The sequence below is a fragment of the Chiloscyllium plagiosum genome, unplaced genomic scaffold, assembly GCF_037043375.1.
Source record: "Chiloscyllium plagiosum isolate Xiang-an unplaced genomic scaffold, Cpla_swu_hap1 HiC_scaffold_17, whole genome shotgun sequence".
Taxonomy (NCBI): domain Eukaryota; kingdom Metazoa; phylum Chordata; class Chondrichthyes; order Orectolobiformes; family Hemiscylliidae; genus Chiloscyllium; species Chiloscyllium plagiosum.
This window is the reverse complement of record NW_028270155.1, coordinates 16,051,550-16,068,732: the sequence shown is the minus strand read 5'-3', so window position 1 is coordinate 16,068,732 and position 17,183 is coordinate 16,051,550. Positions and strand designations below refer to the sequence as shown.

Sequence of the window (17,183 nt, the reverse complement as noted above, 5' to 3'; positions counted from 1 at the left end):
TGTTCTAAGTTTTTTGCAGGAAATATTTCTTTTCTTTGCTTTCTCCACATTAATCTGGTGCGAAGTCTTGCTAAAAGGTCAGCAGCTATATTAGTCAAACAGAAACTGTATTTGCCTTTTTGAAAAATGTTGGCCAGCGGCAGACAGAATAAAATTCAAAATTGCATTGTTCGTGCTGAACCTTGGAAAAAGTTTCAATAATGTGAAGCTGGAGATAGTGTAAAACTTCTGTGTTTTAAGCGTTGAGGTTATTATTTCCCATTTAGTTGTTAGGGAAGGCCATGGTATCCCTCGGTGAGCAAACAATGGGGCAAGGTCAACCTTATAATGCCAAAAGAATTCTGCATGCAAATATTGTCTAAACCTTTAATACCAGGTGAGAGGTTAGAGGACGTGAAGTCCTTTGTAAACATTCAATGCATGTAAAGGATGTCTAGGAACTTTACAAAGTAGTTGCTACTAGACTATATTGTACTTCTAGTTGCTATGTATTTCACAGACTTATTGCTGAATCCCAGATTGTGTACTGGGCTGATTTTATTATAACAATGTACATCTGAAGCTATTTTATTGCAAACTTGCTAATTTTAAACAAAACTTGTGGTACATTAAGTACAGAGAAAATGAGGACTGCAGGTGCTGGAGATCAGAGTCAAAACGTGTGGCGCTGGAAAAGCACAGCTAATCAGGTAAACTAAATTAGGCTCAATCTGAGTGTGTAAAAGCAGAGTGAATGATGATGGAAGATCTAGGAAATCGTCTTGAAGTTATTGCTACAGCTACACAGAGTTCCACAAGCCATCTTTCCATCGCTCACGCCCAGCAGTCACTAACCCAAACTTGCCTGCAGCTTAGTCAGAGACAACATCAGATAAATAGGAATATGGAATTTGTCATTGTTTTTAAAGCACTGTATTAGAAGTTTAAGCATTTTGTACTACCAGCATGCACATGAAAGCCTTGGTAGTGAATCTGTTCTTACATCATTATGCTGGCATTCAGACTGAGTGGCGATGGGTCACGTTTCGTAAGGAGTTGTGTTGTTGCTACATTGCAGTAGGAGCCAGACTGACTGTTTAGCAGATGAGATGGTGATTTTCAATTTCTTTTGCTTCTTCCAAAAATAAACTAAAAGGGTTCCTCTCGCAGAAGGACAAACCAAAGAAAGAGAGAACAGATCTCAAATCCATTCATCTGCAGATTAGTGTGACAAAACCGAAACATAACCAGCATCTCAGTCAGCATTTTGCAAAGGCAAATTAATATTTGAATGTAAGTGCACATTGTAGACAGGTCTAGAAAGAAAACCTTGACATTTTCAAGGAGCAAGGAGTCACTTGCAATAGCTTTTGGAGGCTAAATTCCAAACAAAAACATCAGCAAATATAATAATTGCAACTGATCCCCACTTTGGTCTCCAGATATTACAGCTTCTTAGTATGTTCATTTTATTTGTTCCTCTGGTTGTCAAAAGGTCTGTAACGCACAAAACCGGATGTTTTAGAAAATTATAAAATGTTAATATTTTTATATTGAAGTGGAGGAAACGTAATTTTGAAGAAGGTAAATAAATTCAGGATTATTGGGCCAATGCATTTTACTTTAAAATTTTGATTTTTGCAGATCTCAACTTTGTATCCAGTTTATTCCTAACCCATAAATCCAGCACCACCCATTCCAAGTCCTTGTCAGAATTTCAGGGCTACTTATTTGTTGTCCTGAATCTGTGTTCAGATTGGTGTTTGCTTTTGTAGCACAAATTTCCAGTTTTGCATCACATAACCATCTACAAATGGAACCAAGAAGTAATTTTAAAGAGCCTCAAAGAACTTTTTATTAGCTACTGTTTGGCAACAGTCAGAACTTAACACTGTAATTGCACTGTAAGAGTGTTTCAGGGATCATAATTGAAATGGTAAAGAAAAGTCAACTTGAATCAGTATGGCCCTGAATATAAACTGAAAGAATTGCAGATGCTGGAAATCAGAAATAGAAATTGCTGGAAAAGCTCAGCAGCTCTATAATACTGCTCAGTTTAAAGATATTATCCACAAAAATTCAGGATCAGGAGCAAAAACAGAAATTGCTCGTAAAGCTCAGCTGTTCTGGCAGCATCTGTGGAGAGAAATCAGTGTTAATGTTTTGAGTCCAGTGAAGTCTGAGGAAGGGTCACTTGATCTGAAATGTTAACTCTGATTTCTCTCCACGGACGCTGCCAGACCTGCTGAGCTTTTCCAGCGATTTCTGTTTTTGCTCCTGATCCTGAATTTTTATTTTATACATGTGAAGGATTGCGTGTAATATCTTTAAACTGAGAGGTATTATAGGTGAGACAGAGGATCTTTGGTACGCAGTGGCTGCATCATATACTTGAATGCTGAAGTATCACCTAGGTTTAGATATGGTAGAAGGCTTCTTCTACCTTGTTCTAATAATGTACCTTTAATCATTTTCTTCAAAGGAGCGTGCTCTTGCTTCTGCATAACATTTGTTTCCCTATCTATGTTCACCCTTACAACAATATTCACACTTCATGATGTTTTAGTTTTACAAGCAGTTTTTTTTTGTGCCTCGTAAGAACTGGGATTGACATGCACCAAATCAAGCCACCCTATAGCAGTTAGTGAAGAGACTTTAATCCCATCAGCCTGAACTCATGTCTGTGTCCTTAAAGTGTTTGAACTCACAGTTCACTCAGTCTTTGTGAAGCATATTTCAAAGGCAAGCTTCGAACTAATGAAAAGTTTGCTTTGTGTATCTATAGAAACCTATTTTGGTTCAGCTGATAGGTCTCTGCCATTGGCATTCAGTGACTGATGATAACTGAACATTTTTCAGCACAGAATTAATCGTGGCTTTAAAAGGCAACACAGTCCCAATTTATACCATCATATCCAGGACTCTACCTCTCTCTTTGAATTGAAAACATGGTTTAAAAGAACATTCACAGCATTAATTAAAACCAATATCTATCATGTGAGTCATTTTGTGCTGTAAGAATTCTTAAGATGTTATAAGTGCTTCAGACAGAGTGAATAGAGTATCTGAGTGCTATTATGTCATTCTGTACATTTGTCTAATTTTGTTTCACATTAACATCAAGTATCAGAAACAGAGAAAAATTATTCCTATTGAAACTGTGTAAAAAAGATTAACAGGATGATTTCGAAAGCTAGAGGGAAGTGAAGCATTCAGTTTCAGCTTCACAATTGATTTGCTCGATTCTGGAGCAACACTAAAAACAAATTAGCCACGTTTGTCACATAAAAGAGATAAGATTGTGTTTGTCATTTAAGGAAAGTATAGTGATGAATTTTTCAAAGGAAGGATCTCACCATCAAAACTTGCCTTTGAATAAGATTCTCTCTTTCAATGTGGCTGGACTTTCTTCCGTTCTGATGAACTTCCTGTGCCATGCAGTACCTGGGGTTGAAAGGACCATTGGGGAATCTGTACTCAGAAACCCACCTTTTGTAATCAGGTAGCAGAAGGTGTATGACAGTGGCCTTAGCTAGTATTCCTCTTGACTTTCGATCCCTTCCTCTCTGTGGAGAAGTAACCTGCTCAGCAATTCCCTATAATGGGTTGGATGAGTTGGGATAATATCTATTCCGAGCGCTAATTAATTTCATCTCATGGTTAAGTGCACTTTGGAGAGTGAATCCTTTGCTGCTGTGGTGCGATTGTTAGATTAGTCACCAGATGACGATCTCACAACGTACTGGAGAACAGCGTTAACTTGCATTTAGATAGCAACACTAAGATAATAAACCTTCCCAAGGCACTTCACAGAAACATAATTTTGAGTTGAGGTGAAATCAAGAGATTTCATAATTTATTCCATTTGAATCACTGATTTAAATTTTGGAGTCCTTTTTAAGAAGAAACAGAATTGATGGAACTCTGAAATATAAAAATAAGGACAGCAGGTCAGTTAGTCGCTGAAAGAAGTTAGTATTAACTGTGGGACACTTCCAAGCTGGGTTTTAGCACATCAATGAATACCATGTTTACTTCTATTCCCGTTCTTAAATCATCACCTAAATTTTGAAAGCTTTCTTTAATATTTCACCTGGTGAATTGCTATGTAATAAATCGATATTAATAAACTTCACATCAACTTCTTTATCCTCAATTTGAATTGGACTGCAACATGTATATTTGCTGGAACTTATTTAAGTCCTATAGTTTATTCTGTAAGGAATAAGAAAACTAATGGAATAATGAATGGTAAGTAACACTTAACAATGTTTGAATTGGAAGGTTCGAAACAAAACAAGGTCCATTTATGCTTCCTGTGTAATTAGAATTTAAATAAAATATCATAAACCCCTCCAGATTAATCAATAGATATTAATTATTGATCATGGCCTTGATTTGGGTTGGATTATGCGAACTTCAATTCTGAGAGAAATGATGTTGCTTGTTCCCATCTCTCTATTGTTCATAACTTGAGAACACTGAGGTTCTGAGCATTTTGGCCCCAGTTTAAAAAGGTGTTGGCATCCTTTAAATATTTTTGTTTTCACAGTAAGAGCTGATGGTATCATTGGAGTTGAGTGGCTTGGACGCATTAGTGATCTCTCTGTGTGAGGGAACTGAATTAACACTCTCACCATTAATGCTGAAACACCTTGAATTAATGGTGTCAGCAGCGAATTCTCCTCCACAATATTAAAACCGGTAAATCATGCAAACAGCAATCCTTGACAACTTTATTTGTGCAATTTATTCAAAAAAGTCTTATTCAAACACTTGTGTAGGGAAAAAAGGCAAACAAAATCTCTAGCATTCATAATTGGTGATCGCTTTTTTCTCAGAAGAAAGGCTCCTCATAATCAAAATCTGTTTTTTTTTAATTTGTGGCACTTACAACTGAAGTTCCATGAAAAGATCAATGTACGTGGAAAATTTGTAAAACCACTGCCCAATCTGAGGGAAACACGTTTTTTTCACAACGAATAACTGTTTCTGCTCCAAAAGCATTTGGTGCACATTTTGACATGGTAACACCATCATTTCATTCTAAGCCCCCCCCCCCCACACCCCACACACACACACCAGGTATTCCCCTCACAGACACATACACCTGGATAACCTGCTACCTGTTTACAAATGACCCTTAAGATTCTGCTTGGTTCAGCAGCCAGTATTTGCTCTCTCAAGTGTTGTAATTAGACCTTAGGAGTTCACATTTTGTTATTATGTTGTCTCTTGTGTTTTGTTGGGCAGCTTTGTAGATGTAATCATATATTTTTGCTGGCAAGCTTTCCACCAAATTATGCACAGAGGGCCAAACTAACCTAACATTAACATACTGTATGCTAAACAATGTTTTTTTTTTCTCTGATAATTATACTCCAAAGCTTCAGCTGCTTATCTCAGTAAATTTCACTTTAAATTGCCTCAAAGATATGTTGTATGAGGGGGTGTCAAAGGCATTCCACAGCCGGAGTGCTCCTGCAGCAGAGTAAATCAGGCTAATTACTTGCTTTTGTTTGCCTAGCGAAGCCGTTAATATCTGATCAGCAGATAGCTCCAGCAACTACAATAAAATGGTGTTCAGCAGCATATCATTAAGCTTCCGCCGTCCCTTTTCTCTACCCATCCCCCACCACCCCCATCTCCACACTCCCAATAACTTATGCTGGTTCAAGGAGTTACAATGCATTGACCACCAATGTAAATAGCCTTGCGGATTTTTAAAGAGTAAATTTGTTTGGAGCCCTTAAGTAAATTACCAGGAGCATGACCGTTTTACAATCTGCCAACTAGCTGTTGTCCGGCTGACAATGTTCTAAACTCCAGGAACCCAACGCACTAAAGGAAGGAAAAAAAATAAAGCTATATTACAGCTTAAAGGAGGAGACTAGTAAGAGAAGGAAACAGAAGGACAAAAGAAAGACATGGCGAATTTCAATCCTTAATTTGGCTGCTATTTGAGTTCTGGAAATAACTGCATTTGATTCATTTCTGTTTATCAGCTAGTTTTTATTTTCAGTTATTTTTCCCCCCTACACCTCTTCAAGACCTTGGCTTGTTGACAGGCTTCAGTTCTGCAGTTGCTCCCCTTGCCTTCCCTTGTCTGGTCCAGGTGAGCAGTATTCATCCCTGAGCCGCACATGCAAGTACTAGCTGCAAACTCTCCAATCATAAGAAAGGGAGAATTTCAGCCCAACATAATTCTGCTCTCCGACACAAAAACAGAAATCGCTGGAGAAACTCAGCAGGTCTGGCAGCATCAATGGAGGGAAAGCAGAGTAACGTTTCAGGTCAGGTTACCTTTCTTCTGCTCTCTACCAACTGGCATGCGTATTTTTCCAGCCAGTGGTCAGGATCTCAGGTTCAAGTTAAAAGCACTTATACAGATGAGGTCAGCTAACTTAGCACAGGTATGGCAACAAACTACTTTTTAATGCATGGTTCATCTTGGCTGCATTTATTGCCTGAGAAAGTGAAGGGGTTATGGTTGGAGACTTTCTTTCAACCAGTATTCAGTAGTATTTTTAAGCAACTTGTTCAGAGCTGTTATTACCCAACCTCTGAGATAGGTGGGGCATGAACCCGTTGCCCCACCTTTGTGTTGATTGATTACCCGTAATAATTTTAGGTAAAAAATGGTGGCATATTTCCAAGTCACATTGTTTTTTTTATTCATTCACAGGATTAGGGCAAATGTGTTCAGAGTGCTGGTGTCACAGGAGTAGTTGCCGGTGCCGGGGAGTGAACCTGTTTCATCAATTTATAAGTGCAGCCAGAATAGCTCTCTTTCCTTCATTTTCTCCACTTTTGCCCCATTTTGCTGTTACTTCATTTAAGACTTCTTTGGTACTTTCCTTGGGAACTGATTTCATCTTTTCATAATCAGTTTCTGACACAGGTTTCTTCTGTGATTTGACAATGATGATGCTCTGAAAATATTGCTGCCCTCATCTTTCTCAGTGACACAGATAATAAAACTGAGAGGGTTCTACCAACCTTTTGGATGTGAGATACCTAATGTTTTGAAGCTATGTGACAGGAAAACTGTTTGACCCACTCACATGCACATGCAACTTCTAAATCATGGATAACATTAAAAGAGTGACCTTTATAAAAGGTGGCACCATTTCTGCGTGCTCCCTTTTGACCTTTGTTATAATTGCATGATAATCATTGACATTACATATTTCCAGTGAACCTGTACATATGATATAAGATCAAGACTGGTGTAATAACACACTGATTTAAAGTGCATACATGTTGTTGTCACATACTGTGCTGTTGACAACCAAAATGGAATTGATTAAATCGTCCATAACAAATTAGCATTTGACTTACGATCTACTTGGTGAGTGCAGACATTTGTCATAATTCTAAAACTCATTTTGTTTTACCAGGTGAGGAGATTTGAAAATGATACCTTCACAGTTTATAATTCATACGCATGGGCATAAACAGCATTATTATGCAAACGGTGCAGAAAATCTTGATTCCTCTATAATAAGTAACTGGGCTGATCGATATAGTTGCATCCAGCAGTGACTGGTGTGAATAGGGACTTCTACAGCTCCCAAAAATTAGTCAGCTTAATGTTTGAAATGGGATTAAAAGTAAAACTAGTCCAGCTCTAAGCAATGCAGGGCTGGATGCTCCTAGCCTAGTTCTCAAGGTGACGCTCATGCAAAGGATTATTTGACCGTTGTGAACAACAGATGGATACGTGGTTGAGTTGCTGAAGAGTGATCAACCACTGGGCCCGTGCCCTGAAGGGAACTTGCGCATTTCAGGAAAGGAGGTCGAGAGGTGGAAAAAATGGCGGAAAATACTCTTCATCATAGAAATACTTTCACAAGATAAGCACGTGAAAGAGAAATTCTGCAAACCTGCGAAGGAGTTCAAGCTTTAGAGACCACACATTTAACAATGTATTATTGTTCTTTATGAACGTGGATGTGAGGAACAGGATCTAGATTTTTAGCAGTTTAATTTAAAGTAGTTCCAGTTCCACTTTGATGTGTTATTTAAGTTCTTGCATCATATTATTGGATTTTATTTGATTTTAAACAACAATGAATTACTACAATTGTATAGAATTGTCCTGCTCTCGTTCCTTTTTGTTCAATACTTTTTTTTATTCAATCTTACAATTAGGATTGGCATCATCCATTACCTCTGCCAGTTTTTTCGCCTACTGCTATGACTGCCAGCATGGTGTACTTCATGAATTTGAATCATTTGACAAGGAAAGGAATTATGACCCTAAACCAAGGCTGTTATAGTCCCAACTGATAGGAAGGGGACAGGCTTAATGACAAATACTGCACTCTATTTTACTAGGTGATAATAAGAACAGAAAGTGCTGGAGATGTGTAGTATTGGAATAAGAAGGAAAGGCCATTGCTTTCAGTGTAACACTTCCCTAAAAAAGAGAATTGAAACACTGAGTTCTAAACATGCTTTGTGTAGCTCACAGTTTTGGGTCATTTGCCGATTTGCTATGAATCACAACACAATGTCAGTTCTCTTTCTTCCTGTAGGGCTTAGTTATCAGCTCCATTTTGAAGGCAAACATTTGGAAGGAAAGTTAAATAAAAGCAGAAAGTACTGGAAATGCTCAGCAGCACAGGCAGTCCCTGTGGATCGGGAAACAGTGTCAATGTTTCTTCCGTCATTTGGTTTGAAAAACAAATAGCACTTTTAAAAATTGGTCTTTAAGCTTTCAGAGAATTGCATCCAATTTGGAATTCTCCTTCGCTAAGCACACTATTTTAATATTATGGAAATTATTCCTTCAGTTCTTACATGGCAGTAAACGTGAAATTTGGGCAACAGTGTAAGTATTCTTAAATTCTCTCACAATGAAGTGATTCCTCACTCTCAAAAATATTCAAATGAGAGATGGCTTTCTTTTGTTCCCTTCGTTCCATCATTGATGGAATGTCTTCAGGTGCCTGGGCCCTAGATTCAGGAGTTCCTTCTGTCAGGATGGAAACCACAAAGATGTGGTCTCACGCCCAAGAGACTGTGTAAGAAAAGAACACACTATCAGAGCGTTGGAGACTTTTGGATGCTTCATTCCAAGGCAACGAGTGAGTAGAAAATAATAGTAAGTGGCCATACAGCCCAATAAAGGCATCCTTTTTGGACAGACTTCAGTCTTGTACCTTCGGGCCACTGTCGTGATCCCTTCACATTCTACCTTCAAGTGCGTTGAATTGCCTTTGAAGCCACTTGTACATTCCACTTTTCCTGCACCACTCTAATCTTGAGCTCACTCCACTTCAACGTCTTCTCTAGGAACCTATGCCGCCTTCAGCCATGATCTTACTGGATAGTAGTGCAAGCTCAAGGGATTGTATGACTAGTTCCTGTTCCTATTATGTTCTTGTTATGGGTTTGGTTTAGCTCAGTTGGCTGCATGGCTGGTTGTAGAGTGATACCAAAATATGGGTTCAGTTCCCACACTGTCAGAAAGGATTCTCTTTACCAACCTCTCCCCTTACCTGAGATCTGGTGACCTTAAGGTGAAATGACCATCAATTGTCTCTTTCTAATGAGAGAGGAGCCCAGTGATCTAGTAAGACTATGGTGACTTCACATTTACATTCTTGAATTATCATTCTGATGAAAGAGCTTTATCTGGATTCTCTTCTTTCTTCTAACCTTCTCACTCTTTAACATATTGTAGCATTTGAACTCTTCATCTGCAGGTGATGCAGGAGAATGAAGAGGGAATAGAAAAAAAAATGATTAAAAACAAAGCATTTACACTTTGAGCACCTCAATTGGCATTTGAGACACAAAGCTGTTGGTCCAATTGGCTAACTGCCTTCTTATCATTAGTGGCCACCATTCCTATTTGTGTTATAAAATTCTGAGAAGTTAGGTATATTTGGTTGCTTTCAGGCTGTACATGTTTCTCCTAACTACTCTTATGGAGAGAATGGTAATTTTTCTTAAGCTTTTCTTTTATTTTGTGTTTTAGTCTAATCTGCTGAGTGAAGCTGTAATCCTGTTTATTAACAAAATGAACCAATTTCAGATCAAAAATAGTCATTTCATCTTTTTCAGATCAAAGTAATTACTTTAATGTTTTCCCTAAACTTCCTAAATTGGTTTAACTTTTCAAACCCTATTAGTGGCTGACATGTTTTTTTGCCACTAAGCACATTAATGATGCATATTGGCTTCGAGTGTGGTGTACAGCATTTTTTATTTGTTATTTTCCTAATGCTATTATAGCTGGAACATAACATGTTCGGGAATGCAGTGGTTCTTTTAACTAATGCTGGAGCCACATGAACAGTGTGCTGGCAAATTCTGTTCCCATTTATTGTAATCTCAATGAGATCATTGACAATTGAAATATTGTATTTCCAGATCTACATTTTTGTGAGTTTATTCCCCTTCACTTTTTCCAGTATTAAAGACCAGATTGCAGGCATCTCTGTGGTATAGTAAAATCTGTCACCACCACACCCCGCCCCCAACCCCTGCATCCTTAACTATATTGCGAGCAATCGGCTAATGACTCAAAATGATGGACAATCAGACCAGTGATGGAAACCCTGCTTAACATTGCAGTCTGACTCCAGATTTCTTCATCAATGGCATAGTTTCCATTGTTCTTTACATCATGAGGTAATCACTAAAGCTTAGAGACACTGCAATCTCTTAGGTTACCTCACAAATTTAATTTAGGAAACATCTCAAAACTGTGATATAACAAAAGTTAACACCAAGTCACTTACGGAGATATTATGGCAGTAAAGTTTTGTCAAAGAGTTAAATTTTGTTCAGTGTTTTAAAAGACAACAGCAAGGCAGAGAGATTTAGTAGAGAACTCCAAAGCTTAGGCCCTGGGCTGGTGAAAGCATGGCTGTCAACAATAGAGTCTAGATTAGAGAGATGCTGGAAAAACACAGGAGATCAGGCAGCATCTGAGGATTTTTCCTGATCCTTGGATGATGCCTGACCTGCTGTGCTTTTCCAGCACCACTCTAATCTAGACTCTGCTTTCCAGCATCTGCAGTCCTCACTTTTGCCTTGTCAACAATACAGTTCCAATCAGCCCCTGAGTGAGGTTCACCAATTTGATAAGGTTCCAGATGGTGTACCTCAAACTATTAAGCTGCCGACTAAACTGGCTCCCCTTGGTTCTTGGAGGAGAAAGTGAGGACTGCAGATGGTGGAGATCAGAGCTGAAAATGTGTCGCTGGAAAAGCGCAGCAGGTCAGGCAGCATCCAAGGAGCAGGAGAATCGACGTTTCGGGCATGAGCCCTTCTTCAGAAATGAGGAAAGTATGCCCAGCAGGCTAAGATAAAAGGTAGGGAGGAGGGACTTGGGGGAGTGGCATTGGAAATGCGATAGGTGGAAGGAGGTTAAGGTGAGGGTGTTAGGCCAGAGTGGGGTGGGGGCGGAGAGGTCAGGAAGAAGATTGCAGGTTAGGAAGGTGGTGCTGAGTTCGAGGGTTGGGACTGAGACAAGGTGGGGGGAGGGGAAATGAGGAAATTGGACAAATCTGAGTTCATCCCTTGTGGTTGTAGGATTCCTAGGCGGAAGATGAGGCGTTCTTCCTCTAGCTGTCGTGTTGCTATGGTCTGGCAATGGAGGAGTCCAAGGACCTGCATGTCCTTGGTGGAGTGGGAGGGGAGTTGAAGTGTTGAGCCACGGAGTGGTTGTGTTGGTTGGTCCGGGTGTCCCAGAGGTGTTCTCTGAAACGTTCCGCAAGTAGGCGGTCTGTCTCCCCAATATAGAGGAGGCCACATCGGGTGCAGTGGATGCAGTAAATGATGTGTGTGGAGGTGCAGGTGAATTTGTGGCGGATATGGAAAGATCCCTTGGGGCCTTGGAGGGAAGTAAGGGGTGTGGGCGCAAGTTTTGCATTTCTTGTGGTTGCAGGGGAAGGTGCCGGGAGTGGAGGTTGGGTTGGTGGGAGGTTGGACCTGACAAGGGAGTCACGGAGGGAGTGGTCTTTTCGGAATGCTGATAGGGGAGGGGAGGGAATTATATCCCTGGTGGTGGGGTCCGTTTGGAGGTGGCGGAAATGACGACGGATGATATGATGTGTATGGAGGTTGGTGGGGTGGTAGGTGAGGACCAGTGGGGTTCTGTCCTAGTGGCGATTGGAGGGGCGGGGCTAAAGGGCGGAGGAGCGGGAAGTGGAGGAGATGCGGTGGAGAGCATCGTCGATCACATCTGGGGGGAAATTGCGGTCTTTGAAGAAGGAGGCCATCTGGGTTGTACGGTATTGGAACTGGTCCTCCTGGGAGCAGATGCGGCTGGAGGCGAAGGAATTGGGAACATAGGATTGTGTTTTTACAGGGGGCAGGGTGGGAGGAGGTGTAGTCTAGGTAGCTGTGGGAGTCGGTCATTTTATAGTAAATGTCCGTGTTGATTCCCCTCCCCCCACCTTGTCTCAGTCCCAACCCTCGAACTCAGCAACACCTTCCTAACCTGCAATCTTCTTCCTGACCTCTCCACCCCCACCCCCACTCTGGCCTATCACCCTCACATTAACCTCCTTCCACCTATCGCATTTCCAACACCCCTCCCCCAAGTCCCTCCTCCCTACCTTTTATCTTAGCCTGCTGGGCACACTTTCCTCATTCCTGAAGAAGGGCTCATGCCCGAAACGTCGATTCTCCTGCTCCTTGGATGCTGCCTGACCTGCTGCGCTTTTCCAGCGACACATTTTCGGTTCCCCTTGGTTCTTGGTCAAAGTCCCCTTAGTTTGTCGAAACGAGGTTAGTTTTTAAAAGATTCCATTCCTAGTCGATACCTTTTTCCCAGGCCCAAGTTACATTTTAAAAGGAATCAATTTAGCCAGCCATTCTTGAATTCACCGCGAATATGCCCGAAACGTCGATTCTCCTGTTCCCTGGATGCTGCCTGACCTGCTGCGCTTTTCCAGCAACACATTTTCAGCTCTGATCTCCAGCATCTGCAGACCTCACTTTCTCCTCATTCTTGAATTCACAGAAGGTTACATCTCATGGAATACAGGGAGAATTAGCCATTTGGATACAGAACTGGCTAAAAGGTAGGAGACAGACAGTGGTGGTTGAGGGTTGTTTTTTAGAATGGAAACCTGTGACTAGTGGAGTGCCACAAGGATCAATGCTGGGTCCACCACTTTTCATCATTTATATAAGTGATTTGGGTGTGAGCATAAGAGGTATAGTTAGTAAGTTTGCAGATGACATCAAAATTGGAGGTTACCTCAGATTACAACAAGATCTTGATCAGAAGGGCCAATGGGCTGAGGAGTGACAGATGAAGTTTAATTCAGATAAATGCGAGCTGCTGCATTTTGGGAAAACAAATCTTAGCAGGACTTATACACTTAATGGTAAGGTCATAGGGAGTGTTGCTGAACAAAGAGACCTTGGAGTACAGGCTCATAGCTCCTTGAAAGTGGAATCGCAGGTAAATAGGATAGTGAAGAAAGTATTTAGTATGTTTTCCTTTATCAATCAGAGTATTGAGTACAGGAGTTGGGAGGTCATGTTGCGGCTGTACATGACATTGGTTAGACCACTATTGGAATTTTGCGTGCAATTCTGGTCTCCTTCCTATCAGAAAGATGTTGTGAAACTCGAAAGAGTTCAGAAAAGATTTACAAGGATGTTGCAAGGGTTGGAGGATTTGGGCTATAGGGAGAGGCTGATCAGGCTGGGGCTGTTTTCCCAGGAGAGTCGGAGGCTGAGGGGTGACCTTATAGAGGTTTACAAAATTATGAGGGGCATGGATAATATAAATAGACACAATCTTTTCCCTGGGGTGGGAGAGTCCAGAACTAGAGGGAATAGGTTTAGGGTGAGAGGGGAAAGATATAAAAGAGACCTACGGGGCAACTTTTTCATGCAGAGGGTGGAACGTGTTTGAAATGAGCTGCCAGAGGAAGTGGTGAGGCAAGTACAATTGCAACATTTAAAAGGCATTTGGATGGGTATATGAATAGGAAGAGTTTAGAAGGATATGGGCCAAGTGCTGGCAGGTGGGACTAGATTGGGTTGGGATATCTGTTCAGCATGGACGGGTTAGACCGAAAGGTCTGTTTCCGTGCTGTACATTTCTATGACTCTATAACTGAATCTATTTATTAATAGATGAAAGAAAGAATGGGGTAACACAACACACATACACTCAGATTAGAAGTAAGGAGTGAGTTCAAAAAGTTATATGGATCAGTTTCCAAATTGTTTTTGTGACAAGCAGATAGTTCAACATTGTGGCCATAAAGTGAATGTTAATTGGCAATGGACTGGTCAGTGTAGAGATTCTTAACTTTGTCGGTTAATTGAAACTGTTCTGTGCTGATTTATTTTGGCAGTGGTTGATTGTCAACACTCGGAGTAAAAGAGTATTTCTCTTTTACCCTGCAGTGCAGGGATGTTTAAATGGTTGGTCTCAGTGTTGTGACCCTCACAGCATACTAGTCCACACACTAGGAGGTCAGGCCACTAGCACACACAGGCCACGGTTAAAGCTTGCTGTTCACTCCTATTTATGTGTATTATCAAAAGGGAGGAAATACAAATATATTTGTTACAGACTGCTGCCTTTTTTTAACCATTTAGTTCACAGTCTAAAATATTCCCAGGAGATTATAAATTCAGTTCATCCCTTGAAGGTTCTTTGACACCTCATTGATCTGTGATATTCTAGAGTATTTCTCTCTCTCTCTCTCTCACTCTGTCTCTCTTTCTTTCTTTCTCCAGATAGAAAATGAGTTTACTCCTGGCATGAACTTTCGGCAATGTGTCCCTTTTTTGAACAGAAGAACTAATGTAGTAATTGACTTACAATGTCTCAGATTCTATTCCATTTAATGGATGTAGTAATCCAAGATGCACAAAAGCTGAGGATTGAGTGAGTGTATGATCTTAGAGGATTGTAGGGCAACAGGAGGTTACAGGGATAGGATGGCATGGGATGAATTGAGGTCACATGGAGTGAGGATGAGTTAAGAACAACAAGGTGATGCTGGCTTAGTTCAATGTTCTCTTAATACTACAGTGCTTTCAAGGGTCACAGTCTCAATTAAACAAAAACACAACCTTTCACTGAAACAGTCCAAGCAGTATGAATTGATCCAGAATTGACTTCTGTAGATAGTTCCAAATGCTGTACAGAGGAAGCAGCAGCAGCAGATCTAATATGTCATAACTGCTGGCTTTGATCATGGGTGCACTAGCCACTAGGTTCACTTGTCCTGATGTTTATACTGGTGTTATTTATGCCGATTATACTTGTTCTTTATATTGGTGTTCAAAACTTAAATGCCACCTCATATAGTCTTACAACACCTGCTGTATTCACCTGAGCCTCATACAGTTCTTCATTCAGTGAGCAATAGAATTCCTGAACTTCCATGATTTGAAATTTGGATTTTCAAAAAAGGAAAGAATGATTAGTACCAGACGTGAATGGTAAACATCAAATTAAATACTAAAGCCACATTTCCTTTTTGTATAATAGACCTCATTCAAAATGTGCCCATTTCACTAAGTAAGCACTAATTTCCTGAACATTTAACCGCTGAAGCCAGCCAAAAACAACTCACCCCTTTCCAGCAACAGTTTTGGAAATGCCTAAAATTCTTAGCACTAATAGGGTCAAGAAACAGACCTGAAAGTGGATCATAACCTTAGATTGGGGTAGCTGTTAATCATGTTAACAAGCATCGATGAGAGTTTAGTTGCTTTCAGGACAATAGGCCATGACTCTTAATGCTTTAACTGAACCAAAACCCTTTTGTCAGATTTATTGAAACCAGGCTCATCATTAAAGCTATAAAATTCCACTCACTGATGACCCAATTGGAGGTTACTTTACATTTTACAGTGTATCATCTGTCTGTATCCCTCTCTTTCTCCTTGCTTCCTCAAGCCTCATCAACAGCCCATGGAATTTGATGTCATGTACATTGGCAACCGTTGAGGAATACCAGCACTTCCACTTTGTAAAAAGCGGTTTTGGAATGATACATAAATATAAGGTTTACTGCAGATTTAACAAAACTGGAGCTTGTAGTCAGCAACACACAATTATAATGGTCTATTTCTTTCTGTCACGGAACAACACAAAGATCAAAACAAGAACAAAAACAAAAATTGCTGGAGAAACTCAGCAGGTCTGGCAGCATCTGTGAAGAGAAAGGAGAGTCATTGTTTCTGGTCCAGTAACCCTTCAACAGAACAAGTTGAAAACCGGGTTCACTCCCAAATAATGGCTCAGCTTCTTTTGATGTGACGCTTTTTGCTGTAACTGAGAAACAAGCCAAGTTATTCAAATAAACTCATTTTGTAGGTTTGAATTCAAGAGATCATAACCCCTCTGCACGCACACACACAACTTAAATTTAATTTCTTCCACTTATAAATTGATGTTCTTTGTTAATTGCAACCTTAACACAGTCTCACTGCATTGTAATTTATTATAAAAATTAGAGATATGGACATCATGGACACGCCATGACTGAATCAACGAAAACATACAAAAATGAATATTCAGAGACCTAGTGTCTAGTCTCATTAGTATTGAACTTTAGAAATGAATATTATTTTCTGTATTCTTAAGGATCCCTAAATCTACTTGTCAGTTTATAGCCAATATATCACAATGATACCAAAGTACTTATTATATATGTTTGAATCTATAAGAGTATTATGTGTTCACATAATATAACCAGTAAGCTGGATAACAAAGAGCTAAGTGAGCTGGAATTTCTAAAAGTAACCTACGTATTGGGCAGATGAAGGCATATTCTGACATGGTCGGGAGCAAGAGCCCTGACAATGAACGTAGTCTGAAGATGATAAGCTGTAGAAAAGTGTCTCATATTAAAAACCCAAAAATGAAATGAAATATCGCGTTAGGATGCGACATGAAGGGTATGTGAGGAACCAGCAAACAAGGTTTAGAGAATCTGATTGCTAAGATTCCCATGGTGAACATTCCAGTTTTATCGAACACATTTGTGTTGTCTGTTTACAGTACAGGAGCGCTTGCTGAAAATAGTAATGTTGCAGTGAAAGGAAGGTAAGAAGAGGCAGCAACTGAAGTAATGACCTAATTATAGTTATTCTGGTGGAAGCAAAAACAAAGTAATTACAAATTGCAGACATGTGTTATCCTAATCTACTGAACGTGTCTCTTGTTTTCACAGTAAATTTGTACCATTTCCTTAGTATTT

The 17,183-nt window shown here is 40.0% G+C and overlaps 1 protein-coding gene across 4 annotated transcripts in view; it reads left to right on the top strand.

Annotated features, from left to right (window-relative positions):
- The window catches only part of wwox (WW domain containing oxidoreductase), a 948,132-nt gene that overhangs the window by 781,122 nt on the left and 149,827 nt on the right, over positions 1 to 17,183 (top strand). The window lies entirely within an intron of this gene.